Source organism: Mustela putorius, unplaced genomic scaffold, assembly GCF_011764305.1.
Source record: "Mustela putorius furo isolate JIRA1106 unplaced genomic scaffold, ASM1176430v1.1 tig00004012_pilon_pilon_pilon, whole genome shotgun sequence".
Taxonomy (NCBI): Eukaryota; Metazoa; Chordata; class Mammalia; order Carnivora; family Mustelidae; genus Mustela; species Mustela putorius.
This window is the reverse complement of record NW_025422150.1, coordinates 12,787-26,801: the sequence shown is the minus strand read 5'-3', so window position 1 is coordinate 26,801 and position 14,015 is coordinate 12,787. Positions and strand designations below refer to the sequence as shown.

General features: G+C 44.5%; 1 pseudogene; it reads left to right on the top strand.

The window, feature by feature from the left end:
• Nucleotides 1-2,664: 2,664 nt before the first annotated feature.
• LOC123389766 lies at nt 2,665-13,230 on the top strand (annotated as a pseudogene).
• Nucleotides 13,231-14,015: the final 785 nt, after the last annotated feature.

Genomic DNA, 14,015 nt, shown 5'->3' with positions numbered 1-14,015 from the left:
TGTAACTCTACTATTTCTAAACTCTGTAATAGTTATGTTATCTGTCTCATTTATGGAACTATATTTTGTCTTAATGCCATAAGAAAAGAGAGGAATTGGGCTTCTTTAAAGTACAAGGATTGTCACATAACCGAATCTTTTAGATTTCTTCTGGCCTAGGTCAGTGATTGTACATGGTAGATTCCTAGTTGACTATTAATACTTGAGTGATTTTTGGATTATAATGTGTCGTGAACTGACTCCCAAACCTAAATCTGTCCTTTACCATCCACCCAAAGAGGCTTTTCATCCAGACCTGTCAGGGCTCAGCCTGTCTGAGATACTCTGTCTTATTCAAATTCCATGACATGGGGCATATCCACGATGTGGGAAGCACTCCAGAAAAGTCAGGTTGAAACACATGTAAGATCTTGTTATTACAGTGTGAAAAGTGGGTCATCTGTGTTGTTCCTAGAGTCCTGATAATCATGAGTGAGTTGAAGCTTTTCTCTCAGAGCAATATCTAAGGAAGTAAAGGGTCTCTCCATGGATATAAAGGATACCAGCAAGATAGTAAATATGTTTACAGTTTGCGCAAGATTACTAGACCAGTCGCTGACCCAGAAAGAATTAAAGCTACCTTGACAGAAGCTTGTTTAGTTAATCCCAAGACCATGGAAGCTTTTCCCCCCTTCATGTCTACACCGCCTTCTTTTGGAAAAGATTATGCCTTAAGTGTGCAATAAAGACAGAAACACAGTTTGGCAAGAATTCTAATTAAGGGAAAAAATGACCAAGTATTGAAATTACAGCTGTTATTTAAAAAATGTCCCAGCACATTGATCCAACCCCTTCTACCTACCTAGGTCCTCCCAAGTCCCAAAGGTGGATTTCCAGGGAGAGCATGTCTGAAAGGTTAATGCAGAGCAAGTTGTTTTCTATGTTTCATTTAATCATCATAAAACTTCCATACGACTGTTCTATGCCTTTTATAGTGGAGGAAAGAAGCGATTAAGTATTTGCCAAGGTTACTGAAGTAGGGAAAGAATTAATCTTAGCTTCCTCTAACTCCAAAGCCCCATTCTTTTTTTTTTTTCTTCACTTTTTAATTAATATGTGATGTATTGTTTCAGGGGTACAGTCCTATGAATCATCAGTCTTAACACAATTCACAACACTCACCATGGCACATACCCTCCCTAATGTCCATCACCCAGCCACCCTCTCCTTTCCCTCCACCGCCCAGCAACCCTGTTTGTTTCCTGAGATTAAGAGTTTCTTTTTTTTTTTAAGATTTTATTTATTATTTATTTGGCAGAGAGAGATCACAAGTAGGCAGAGAGGCAGGCAGAGAGAGAGAGAGGAGGAGCAGGCTCCCTGCTGAGCAGAGAGCCCAAGGCGGGACTGGATCCCTGGACCCTGAGATCATGACCTGAGCTGAAGGCAGCAGCTTAACCCACTGAGCCACCCAGGCGCCCGAGATTAAGAGTTTCTTATGGTTTGTCTCCCTCCCTGGTGCCCTTTCCTCCCTACTCCCCGCCCTCCCTCACCCCCCACACTGCCTCTCAGATTCCTCATATCAGAGAGATCATATAATTGTCTTTCTCTGATTGACCTATTTCACCAAAGCCCCATTCTTTACACTGAGCTCTTGCTTTCAAAAATGCCAAGGACTGTAGCATATATTTGAAAAGATATCTCAACTTGGACTGATGAATGGACGTTGGAGTAGATACTTCCTGTCAGTAAAGCCTTGGATGGATTTAATTAGTACTGCTAGCATTAATTATTGGACAGAATAAGTGCTTAGCAAATTCATTATCTCAGCCAACCTCTGATAACTGATAGTTGAGTAATTGCATTACCTTTTAAAAGATTAAGTGATAGATTCAAAAACCTGCAAATGCTTTACTTTTAAGTTTTAAAAATTGAGGTAATATTTACAGTGAAGTGTACATATCTTAAGTTGGAGGCATTTTAATAAATGTATACTAAAATCCATGTAACTCAACACAGCAGCCAGTAGAACATATCTGCTGCCATCCCCCTGGGGCCTCTTTCCAGTCACCTGCTCTCTGGAGGCCACTCCTGCTCTGATTTCTGTTACTGCACACTAGTAGTGTCCGTTAAATGGGCTGTTTTGTATAGAAGAAAAGCAAATGGTAAACTGTATTCACGGGACAGTGGACCGAAAAGCACGGCTGTGAAGGTGGAACTCTTATCCTCCAGTATTCCTGTAAAAAGACAACTGCAATACTTGAGAATTAAGGTGTCATTTTTAAAATTTAGCCAGCTCTGGCTGCGGGGAAAGAAAAACCTAAACGAAGATGCGCTTTGCCTGAACTGTTCTCTTTTGAGACTCTTCAAGGCCATTTGGGCAACCCAGTTTACAGCCCACCAGTGAGGCCACTCGGATGGCTCACTTTTGTGGTTCCCCAGAAGAAAGGACCCCAGGGGGAGAAGTGATTGGATCGGAACGCGGGGAGACTGCGGCTCGCCCTGGGCCCAGACCCGGGCCGTGGGTGTACGTCGGGGCTGTACCCGGCCCCCCGAGGGCCCCCTCTCCCCACCCCATCCCCCCAACCCGCAACTCCCCACTCCGCGGCCCCGGCCGCGCGCGGGAGGAAAGATGCACTGCCCAGAGCGGGCGGGGCTGATTTCGCCAGCCGGCCGGGCCCCCGCCCTCCGGGGCCGTCCTCCCCGCGCCGTCGGGGGCGGGCCCGGGTGGGGCCGCCGCCGAGCGGAGCGCCGCCGGCCTGGGCGAGTAGTCCCGGGACGCGGGATGCTCCGCACGCTACCTCGCCGCCCCTGAGGCCTCCTGCCTGCCCGCCTTGTCACCTCGCCGCCTCGCTCACCCCGGCTCCGGCCCCGGCGCCCGCCAGACCCGAGAGGTAGGAAAGAGCCTGCCGCCCCACCCCCGACCCCTAGGGCACTGCTGTGCGGCGCGGATCCCCCGCGGCTCCGCTGGGTCGGACCATGCCCCCCGGCCCCTGCCGGCCCCACTCTCCAGGCAGGCTGAGAGTGCAGGGTGGCGCTGCACCCTGTTCCTCGCCGTTGGGGGCTCAGCCTTCGCTCCAGGGAAGCGCTTTAGAAAGCGTCCGCCTGCGCGTCTCGGTGTCCCGGCTCGGCAGGTGTTGCCGAGAGACAAGCTGCCCGCAGACGGGCGGGGAGCCCGAACGGTGGGGATCCTTGAAGGACAGCGTCCTAGGGTACTCCGCGTTTCAGAACAAATTTGTCCCTTTCCAAAGAGAAATCCTTTCTGGGGTACAAACTATGAGGTTTAAGCAATTCAAAACGGTCCTCATTTTATGAGAGCTTTGGGCTGAGGACTTGGGCAGGGCCAGATTTCCAGGCATGAACTTGACTCGTGGGCCTTTGGGAAGCTGTAGAAGCGGGCAGCCTATAGCCTCTCTAGGGAAGCTGCATCCAATCCCTGGGACCAGGGCAGAGCCCACTGTACTGAATATATAAATAAAGCCTCTTTACACGAGCTGCTTTGGAACTAGGGATTTCCTGCTAATAAATATTAGTAGTAGATAGATATGCACGAGCTTGTCTTTGTCAGAAGGGACAAAATCACTTTGCTTCCTTTTGTTTTCCCTTTTATTTGATAAATCAGTTGTCCCAAGAGACTTTAGCTTAATTCCTTTTCTTTTTCTGCAGCAATGAAGACACTGTAGGGATTTATCTTAGCCGGTTTCAGCAAAAACATAGGAACTGAGCCTGGCGTGATGCCATTAGCCACTGAGAATATTGACTGCCTCTTACCCTCTAGCTGATGCATTTGGAATCTTTCTGCAAATGTTTATGTGTGACTCCTATAGAGGAGTATTTCTAAATGTGCATAAAAGAGACCTAAGTTTTTATCTTCTCAAAATGATTCTCAAGCCAAACATTGTAAGTAGCCAGTCCTGGTATTGGGAACAACGTGTTGGAAGAAAATAAACAAACAAGGTAAAAAGAAAGAGAGAGGGGAAGGGAGCAAGAAAATGAGATTTTTTTTTTTTTTACTTTACTCAAATATAGTGCTTTTTATCCAGCATTCCATTCCATTGTGGGTTACTCTGTTCAGGTTTTTAAATTAGTAATTGAGCTAGTAAAAATTAAGCATTTATTTTCAAAAGCTTAAGAATATTTTTAAAAAGCCATATTGTGATTTTTAGGTAGTCTGGTTTATTTTATATTTCTACTTAGTTCTAAATACAGACTATCACACTATTCTGTGTTTTATTGGTAGAGGAAAAATGTGTTACCATCACAAAATCAGTAGTGATTTGGTCTTCTTTGAAAAATGATTGTCAGGGAAAAGCAAACAATCTGGGAGAAGCCAGTTCAACTTTTGGGAGCTGGGAAATGCTTACTTCTCCTTACTGTGATTACTGAGATCAGAAACTCAAAAGGATACATTTTATTGCCTTAAGTGCCTAGGCTTGCCTGGGAGATACTCACCTGCTGTGTTTGGCTACATTTCCCATCCCAAGTTCAAGGAAAGGATTGGATCAAGTCTATGCCTAATCCCAGAAAAATGGAAGTTTTTGGTGTTGTTGTTAGGGAGCAGAGGGGAGGGACCCGCTAATCATCTGCCTAATTACACTTCAAATCTCTGTTTCCCTTTGAGGAAATAGTGTTTCCTTTGTTCAACCAACTCCCATTGAAAGAAAGCTAATAGAGACACATCAGTTTTCTTTCCATTGAATTTTCGATTATTTCATCAGTCCTTTTAATTCCAGTAATTTCTGTCTTTTCTGAAGAGATGTAACATAATTATTTGAAGTATAGTATATTGTTAAAATATATTAACTGTGGGTAATGGGGGTATGTAAAATGTATATTAAGAAAATATATAGTTAGTTATGTTTATTAGCTCCTCACTTATTAGACTAGTATGAAAAATTGGCAAGTGCCTTTGACTCTTATTCTACAATCTAATAGTCTGTTCCTATCAAATTAAATATCTCCTCCCACAAATCATTCTGAAGCACAGGCCAACAAGATCTTTCCTGCCCTCTTAGGTGGTCTGGGAAGATAGCTGCACGAAATCATCAATGTCCTGATGCATACTGATTTTAGCAACAAGTATTGGGAAACTGACTGAAGATGATAATTGTTATTTATCTGTTTTCTCTGTGGAGTCCCCTAAAAGAGGAAAGACAGTATCACATGGAGTTCACATTTAATTGCAATACACTGGGTATCTTTTTGAAAGGCTTGATAGTTTTGATACAGCTCCCAAGCATTAAGAAATGAAGGGATCCAGATAACATACCACTTGTGCAAGAAAGACAGTGGTTGTTAAGTCCATTGGTAGAAGAGAGCCTGGTCTGTACAGCAGGATGCGAAATGAAAATCTGGCAGAATTTTAGCAAATGGATAGGTATGAAATGCTAAGAAAATAAACAGATGAAAATGTATTATCCAGATTGGCTCTTAGGTTTGATGAAATTCAGCAAATAGCAAACTTTCCACTTAAGCATGTGTTATGAAGATAAGAGGCTTGGTGTTTTGCAAAGATAATTTCAGTGTTGAGCACACTTGAATATTCCTAACAGGTGCATTGTAATGTAACGAAAGGGACACGTACAATTACAAATCATTTCCCCAGGGAAAATTAGAGTGCTCCTTACTTTCTTTTCAGTAGCACCTATGAAGTTTGACTTCTTAGAATGGTTTTGCCATAGCGTGATTACTATTTTATAAATCACATTGAACAGAGGCATCATTTCTTTGGGATTCTAATTTCAGGTGTTTATGAAAAAAAATTTCACAGTTTGGATGTGAGAAAGGACATGAGGAGACCAAAGACCTGGGATTTTGCTAATCAGAATGAAACAAATGTTGAAAGACTTTTCAAATCTATTGTTGGTGGTACTCTGTGACTACGGTGAGTATTGAAAGTATGCTTCATGCTCTCAGTATCGATGAAGAAATGTAAATGTGAGGTTTATATAAATGCATGGATGTTGATGACTCTGGGGGGTGGGTGCAGTGGCTACAGTGCGGTACTTTTTAAACTGGGTTCTCTTAAAATTCTGTATTTATTGATTAAAATTTCCCTTTAAATATATTTTAAGTCTTAAAAAGAATAAAAAACAAGTCGCTTTCATTTAAACAAACTGGAGACAACATGTTGTGTTGTCTTTGACTGATTTCCTAGTATTTCAGTATTATACATTTAAACTCCACTCACACACATGAAATTACATTTTTTAAATTGGGATTCTCTGTAAGATTCCACGCTCCTGGAGAGTTTTGCTGTTAGAATATCTTTGGAGCCAGTCCAAATTTCAGTCCTTGCCAGTTGTATACCTTAGACGAGGTTCTTGTTGGCATCATGGGGTTACTGTGAAGATAAAATAAGAAAGGCGAGACACCTTGAGTGCCTGAGCAAATAGCAGGTGCTCACCATTACTCTTCTTCATTCAGTTTGTTTCAACTAAAAATCCAGTTCATTATTCAGAGAGTTTTACACAACTGCTGAATGAGCGGATTTGATATTATAAAACTTGCTACTTTTCTTTTGATGATTGCCAAGTATTTCAAAGACTTCTAGGCAGTCCATTGTTTAAGAGTGGAAATTGTTTTCAAATTGATCAAGAAATGTGATCCAAGGGATAGAGAATCCTGGGTGCCTCAGCCAGTTAAGCGTCTGTCTTTGGCTCAGGTCATGATCTTGGGATCCTGGGATCGAGCCCCGCATCAGGTTCCCTGCTGATCAGGGAGCCTGCTTCTCCCCCTGCTTGTGTTCTCTCTCTGCCAAATAAATAAATAAAAACCATAAAATTTTTTTTAAAAAAAGGACCAGAGTGTACACTGTTCATTTTGTCCAGTGAATCTTCTCCCTCAACCTTTTCTTTTTAAAAAGTTTATTTAAGCTGAAAATCAATCTGAGATTCAATGATCTTAATATCATTTATCCCTCCTTAAAAACAGATCACTCTGCGTATAAGAGCCTCATACAAAAAATTATAAAAAGGTCCTGGATTTCGTAATGATAAAGACTTCAGGATTTGCCATTTTCACAAAGTCCGCAAGGATATTTGTCATTGTGGAAAGCAAGTATCTTACTGGAGTATAAGAATAAAAGTTCAACGAGCATAAAACAGAGCATAGAAGTTGAGTGTACATGCTATGCTGCTAATAGAAAAGAAAATATTTTCCTAGACCTGGGTTTTTCCCACTTCTCCATTTGATATTGATCAAAATATACCATTAGCAGTTGTTTTTTAAGCAACATGCTTATATCGAGATATCAGTTACTTAAATATAATAAAGGAAAGGGGAGAACGGAATTGAAAGAGTAGAGAAAACTATACTGTAGGAGCCAGAATGTGGTACACCCACATTGCTGTTTTCTAAATGAGGATGTATTCTCGTCTATAAAATCAGGAGTTCTGTAGTGAAGTAGCAAATTCTCTCTTCAGTACACACACGCTCTCTGAGCTGCTGAAACCCATCAATTGTATCTTTTTTCTCCACTACTGACTGGGCATGTGTGTCTTTTTCATTGATCGGCTGCCCATCAAATCGGAGTCTGATCTGCCTCCCCCTCCACTATCCCTATCATCGACCATAGGCTTTGTCAGTTAACTAAGTGATGTGTGGTCTCCATCTTAAAGTACATCAAAAACCATCCTGCCCCATGAGATTCAAATTAACCTGACTTTGGTTCTCAGTCTTAACTCCTTCCTTGGGCTGCGGTGAGTGTTAGAGTCTCTTTGGTTGCTGTTTATAAACAGGTGCTGAGTGGGCTCTGAACCAGGCACAGGCTCCCCCAGAATCAGCTACCTTCCTCAACCTTAACTCGTCTCCTCCGAAACGGACTATCTTGCAGCTTCTGTTTTGACTAAAGGAAAAAAAAAAAAGAAAAAAAGAACTTTATTCTATTATGGTTTTCAGGCAGATGATCAAACATTTCAGGTCCTTCCAAGTTTCATATATTTTATTTCATGTCTTCTTTAACAAGAAATGGGTGATGTGATGAACTATTTAAACACAAAACAATACCTCTATGTGCCAGTATATCCACATGCTGATTCTAATGATCATTAACTGAATATATGCAAGGGAATATTTAAAGATGACCAGCCCAAGTAATACCCTGAGGCTCTTTGGACATATATATGATATAGTATGATATGTGTATATTATGTAAGATAATAATAAATTAATACTTACACATGTTATTTTCCAAGCCAAAAGAGCCCTGCATGTCTTAAATCTAGAAATGTTTCTTACCCTAGCCATGGGCCAGCTGATTGTTGCACTGGCAAATTCTGTCTCCTTTGATATGTATTTGGATCAAGTTCAAAATAGAAACAAGGATTCCTGTGTGTCTGTGTTTTTTTCCACTCTTTACTTCAGGTGCTCTCATGGGTCTCTTTTTTAAAAAGATAGGATTGATGTTAACTGAGTGATGCTTGTGGGCTAGAAGTCATCTATCGCATCTAGGCTGGTCTGGGATTCAGTGTAATTAAAACTGGCAAGGACAAGCCTGGGTATGTCATAAACATTCATTCTGTCCCTTGGGCGACCTGTGCAGAATAAAGTGTCAACATTTCTCATCCATCTACAAATTTCTGCTTTGTACAAACCAACGGCACTGGTTCCATTACTGGTGAAAATGCTTAAGTACTTGTTTTGAATATCAGAAAATGATGACTTTGAAGATACTTAGGGTCTTCCATTTTAAGGAATCAAGAGCAGTTTGTACAGCATCATTTAAATCAAGTTTTCTCATGTTACTATGTATCCATTTCCTCCAAATTATCTAAACGCCAGAATGTGATTTTTTTTTAAATTTGAGATAGAGAGTAAGAGGGAGAGCATGAACGGCAGGGGGGGTGCAGAGGGAGAGGGAGAACCAGGATCCCCCTGAGCAGGGAGCCTGATATAGGACTCTATGCCAGGACCTGCCCCGAAGGCAGATGCTTAACCAACTGAGCCACACGTGTCCCCAGGATATGATTTTTTTTTTAAAAGATTTCATTTATTTATTTGACAGACAGATCAGAAGTAGGAAGAAAGGCAGGTAGAGAGAGAGAGAGAGAGGGAAGCAGACTCCCTGCTGAGCAGAAAACCCCGATGCAGGGCTCGATCCCAAGACCCTGAGATCATGACCTGAGCTGAAGGCAGAGGCTTTAATCCACTGAGCCACCCAGGCACCCCCAAAATATGATTAAAAAAAAAAGATTTTATTTATTTATTTGACACAGAGAGCAGAAGAAGGGGGAGGGGGCAGCAGGCAGAGGGAGAAACAGGCTCCCCGCTGAGCAGAGAGCTTCACGTGATGCAGGGCCCAGAGCCAAAGGCAGACTCAGCCACCCAGGGGCCGCTAGAATATGCTTTATTTAAAAAGGGGGGAAAAAAGCTCACTTGAGTGAATTTGAAGATCTAACTTAATTGGCTTAATTAAGCAATTCATGAATTGGGCAGCATACCATCTAGCAAGCATAGATGGCCTGAGGAGCTGTACAAAATGGAAAGTTTTTATAGGAAGGAGGGTGGGGCAAGAAGTTAGTAGCAAAAAAACAGAAAGGAATGTTTCATGCCAGTATGTCTTCTTTCTGTGTGTTGAGGTTGGGGGGGTGTTGGGAGGTGGCCCTCAGGTTTTTTTTTATCAAGGAGGTAACCTCACCAGTGCAGATCAGGAAATTTGAGATGGACTGTGGCAAGGCCACAGTCTGGGGTTACGTTGAAGCTGTAATTAAGTCCTGGTTCTCTGTCCTGGGGGGCTTGTTTTCTTTTTAACAGATTAAAATGAGAGAAGTGGGGTATGGATTTCCATCTTGAGACCCACGATAGCTGAAGACCAAGGCCCAGAGCCGCTTTAGAACGGGAACTGCGCGGGGCCCAGCTCCCGGGATTGGCTCACAGCATCATTGCACCTCCTCTCTGGCCGAGGTCAAACTCCTCCTCCTTATGAGCAGAATGCTGTTTTCTTCAATGTCACTGGTGGTGCTGCTCAGAGATCTCTTTGTAAAATCGACTCTGACCATTTCGTTTCAGTTCTTGGAGAAGCCGAGCATCTCCTCTTGGAAAAGCCAGGCCATGTAGCGCTAAGTAACAACACGGTGTCTGTGGATTTCCGGCGTTTCGGTGGTGCCAACGGGACACTGCACAATGTGGTACCAACGGGACACTGCACAATGTGTCTGTCCTGTTGCTGGAGGCCAGCACCAATCAGACGGTGACCCCCAAATACCTCCTGACCAACCAGTCCCAGGGAACACTGGAGTTTGAATGCTTCTACTTCAAGGAGGCTGGAGACTACTGGTTCACGATGGCTCTGGAGGTAGCCCACAATGGCACTCAAGTCAGCCACTGGGAGCAAAGAGCCTTTCTCAAGGTCGAATGGCCCGTCTTTCACATTGACTTGAATAGGACGTCCAAGGCGGCGGAAGGCACCTTCCAGGTGGGTCTTTTCACCCATCAGCCACTGTGCTCCTTCCCTACGGACCAGCCTGACATCTTGGTGGACGTCATCTTTACCAACAGTCTGCCCGAGGCAAGAACAAGTCCAGGTCAGCTGTTGGAAATCAGAACCAGCAAGAGGACAGAACTCTCTCAAGGTCAGTGGCTTCAGTTTGGCTGTGCGCCCGTGGGGCCAAAAGCCTACGTCATGGTGGTGCTGAAGCTGTTTGGCCGAGACTCGGTCATTACCTCCACAGGACCCATTGACCTGGCCCAGAAATTTGGATACAAACTGGTGATGGCACCAGAACTCACGTGTGAGTCCGGGGTGGAGGTGACAGTCTTCCCCCCACTGTGCATCTTCATCCAAGGAGTGATCACGGTCTTCAAGGAGGCCCCCAGACGCCCTGGGGAAAGGACCATTCAGCTAGCTGAAAACAGCCTGACCTTGGGAGAGAGGAGAACCGTATTCAACTGCACTTTGTTTGACATGGGGAGGAATAAATACTGCTTTGACTTTGGCATTCCAAGCAGAAGCCATTTTTCCACAAAGGAGAGGGAGTGCATGCTAATTCAGAGAAACATAGGTTGGTATTGAAATTTTGAAGCTTTTTAAAGCAAACTGGTGCCTCCATGCAATCAAAATTATTCTTTTGAGTTTCATTGGACTTAAGTTTCTGTGAACTGTACCATCATCTTTCTGGTTCACTCCTCATAATATCCTACATGGCCTTACTCTTACCTGAAAAATTAGGACTCATGGGAAGCTGACTCAGCTCACCGCTTACTTCCCTAGGTCTCAGTTTCCCTGCTAGTAAAACAGGGATCATAGGAGCATCTACCTCTGAGAGTTGTGAGAATTGAATGAAATATGTGCGCACAGTTCTCAGCATAACGCCTGGCATAGAGGAGGCCCCAATAACTTTAGCCTCTATTGCATTTTATCTTAAAAAGTTATATTATTACATCATATGGCAAATCTATGGTAGGTATGAGCAGAATTCAAAGCTAAATCTCAAATTGTATTTGGTTGACTTCTGGCTTCCTCTCGCTGAGCGTGTCTCTTTCCCGTTATATCCTTCTTTGCCGGAATGAGTCTCTGTAGAAGTGAGATTTCAAAGCAAGATTTCTACAAACTTTACACTCTACGTTCTTTGTGTAATGCCCTATCTAATCACAAAGAAGTGGGGTTATTACAATTCCATCCATGCCCCGGGCCCCTCGTTGCAGTTCTTTTCCTTTTCCTGCAAGCCTGGTCTTGGCAAGAGATTCATCTGGCAGAAATTGTCTGGTTTGCTTATAGCTTCATCCCTGCTAAGCTCCAGGCCCCCCGAGGGCCCAAGCCTCTGACTGTGTCTGGAACTCCAACTATTTCTTGCTTCAAATTCACCCATCTCCTCACCTTAGAAGACCATTTTCTTTGACTTTCTCCGCACCCCCTAGTCATCTCCTGGCTTGCATTTACCTCTCCATCCAGTCTAAATTCCATGGCTCATCCCTACCTATCACATGTCTCCTATCAAGAGCCTAAACTCCTCTGCCCTCTTTTCCTTCTGACGCATGAATCCGGCCATCTCCTGGCCGCCTTTGGCACACAAGCTGCATGGACGGTCACATCCAGGTGGGTTATGCCTCCCCCCTCAGCTGGACCCTCCATGCTGCCCGACCAGCTCTGCCCCCATTCTCTAGAGCAGCTCCCCTCAGACCTCAGCCCCTCCCCCATCTTGACTCTCAGAGCTGAGTTTGTTTCCTGCCACCCAGGGCACCTGGCCATCAAGAACGAGCTCCTTCAACCTCCCACCAAAATGTCTGTAAGCCTACATCCATTGGTCGCCTTTATTGTCACCATGGAAGGAGTGTCACCCCTCCAATGCAAGGTCAGCCTTCTCCTCCACTGTGGATCCCAGTCCCTCGGCTCCTATCCGGAATCCTCTGTTAATCATCATCCCCTCTCTCTCCTCCGTCTAACAGTCCTTTAACAGGCTCATGGCCAACAGCCTTGAAATACCTAAAAATATCTCAGTCCTGTGACATCACCCTGGACCCTTACCTCGCTTCCCTCCCACTTCCTTGACTGTTCTTCATGGTCTCCCTTGCTGGCCAATTCCACCACCTGGGCTCATCTGTTAACTGCTCACTTCATATCTTAAACTAGATCCTGTTTTTTCACTTTTTTTTTTTAAAGATTTTATTTATTTATTAGAGAGAGAGAGTGTGCATATGAGAGGGGGCAGGGTCAGAGGTGGAAGCAGGCTCCCACTGAGCAAGGAGCCTGATGCAGGACTTGGTCCGGGGACTCCAGGATCATGACCTGAGCTGAAGGCAGTCGCTTAACCAACTGAGCCACCCAGACGCCCCACTTTCTTCACTCTTCATGCACCTGTTAGGTGAGCACCATTCTGAGACTGACCACTCCACGTGGGTATCTCTTCCCAGCATCTAAGTGCTGCTGCATAGCTGCCCCCCTCACATGTCTCTTGGGCATCTCGGAGTAATTAGACTCATCATCTTACCCCCACAACCTGCCCCTCAGTACAGGCCTTAGCCACCATTTCATTTCAAAGCAGAAGCCCAGCGGTCTTCCTCTTCTTCCTTACCTCCTATAAATAATAAATCACCAAGTCCCATGGGTTTTGGCTCCTTGGTGTCTGAATCTTGGTTTCAACCTCCGTCATCCCTTAGCTAACCTACGGCAACAGATTCCTCATTGATTCCGATCCTGCCACTGTCCGCCTCACTGTGTCACTGCAGGCAGAGGGGTTATTTAAAATTCAGGTCAGCTGAGGCTGCACCCTGCTTAATACTTGTCAGTGACTGGGGCACCTGGGTGGCTTAATGGGTTAAGCCTCTGCCTTCAGCTCAGGTCGTGGTCTCAGAGTCCTGGGATCGAGCCCGACATCGGGCTCTCTGCTCATTGGGGAGCCTGCTTCCCCCTCTCCTTCTGTCTACTTGTGTGTCTCTCTGTCAAATAAATAAAATCTTTTTTTTTTAAGATTTTATTTATTTATTTGACAGACAGAGATTACAAGTAGGCAGAGAGGCAGGCAGAGAGAGGAGGAAGCAGGCTCCCTGCTGAGCAGAGAACCCGATGTGAGGCTCAATCCCAGGACCCTGGGATTATGACCTGAGCTGAAGGCAGAGGCTTTAACCCACTGAGCCACCCAGGCGCCCCTAAATAAATAAAATCTTAAAAAGAAAATACTTCCCAGTCACCTCACTTGACAGGAGGATGAGAATCCACAGGACCCCTATGGTCAGGCTACCCAACCAATAGTCGCCATTTCTGGGCTGGGGTCTCCACCCGCCTTTGCCTGGTTGACTATAACCTGTCCCCCAAGTCTCCACTTGGGTTACTCTTCCTTGACCCCACACTAGTTAAATTCCCTTGCTGTAAAGCCAGCCCAGCATCCTTCATGCCTCTGCATGGCATCAGTTGTATCTGTCATGGCTTGTTCCAAGTCTTTCTCCCTATGCCCCCCACCCTCAAGCCCACCATCCTTCTGACAGCGGGGGTTGGGGGAGAGCTCTTTTGGTGTGAAAAGGCTGCTTGTGCTACCATGAAGCTATTTATGATATTTGACCCACTTAGCCTACCTGCACATGAATAGTTGCTCAATACAGGTTTT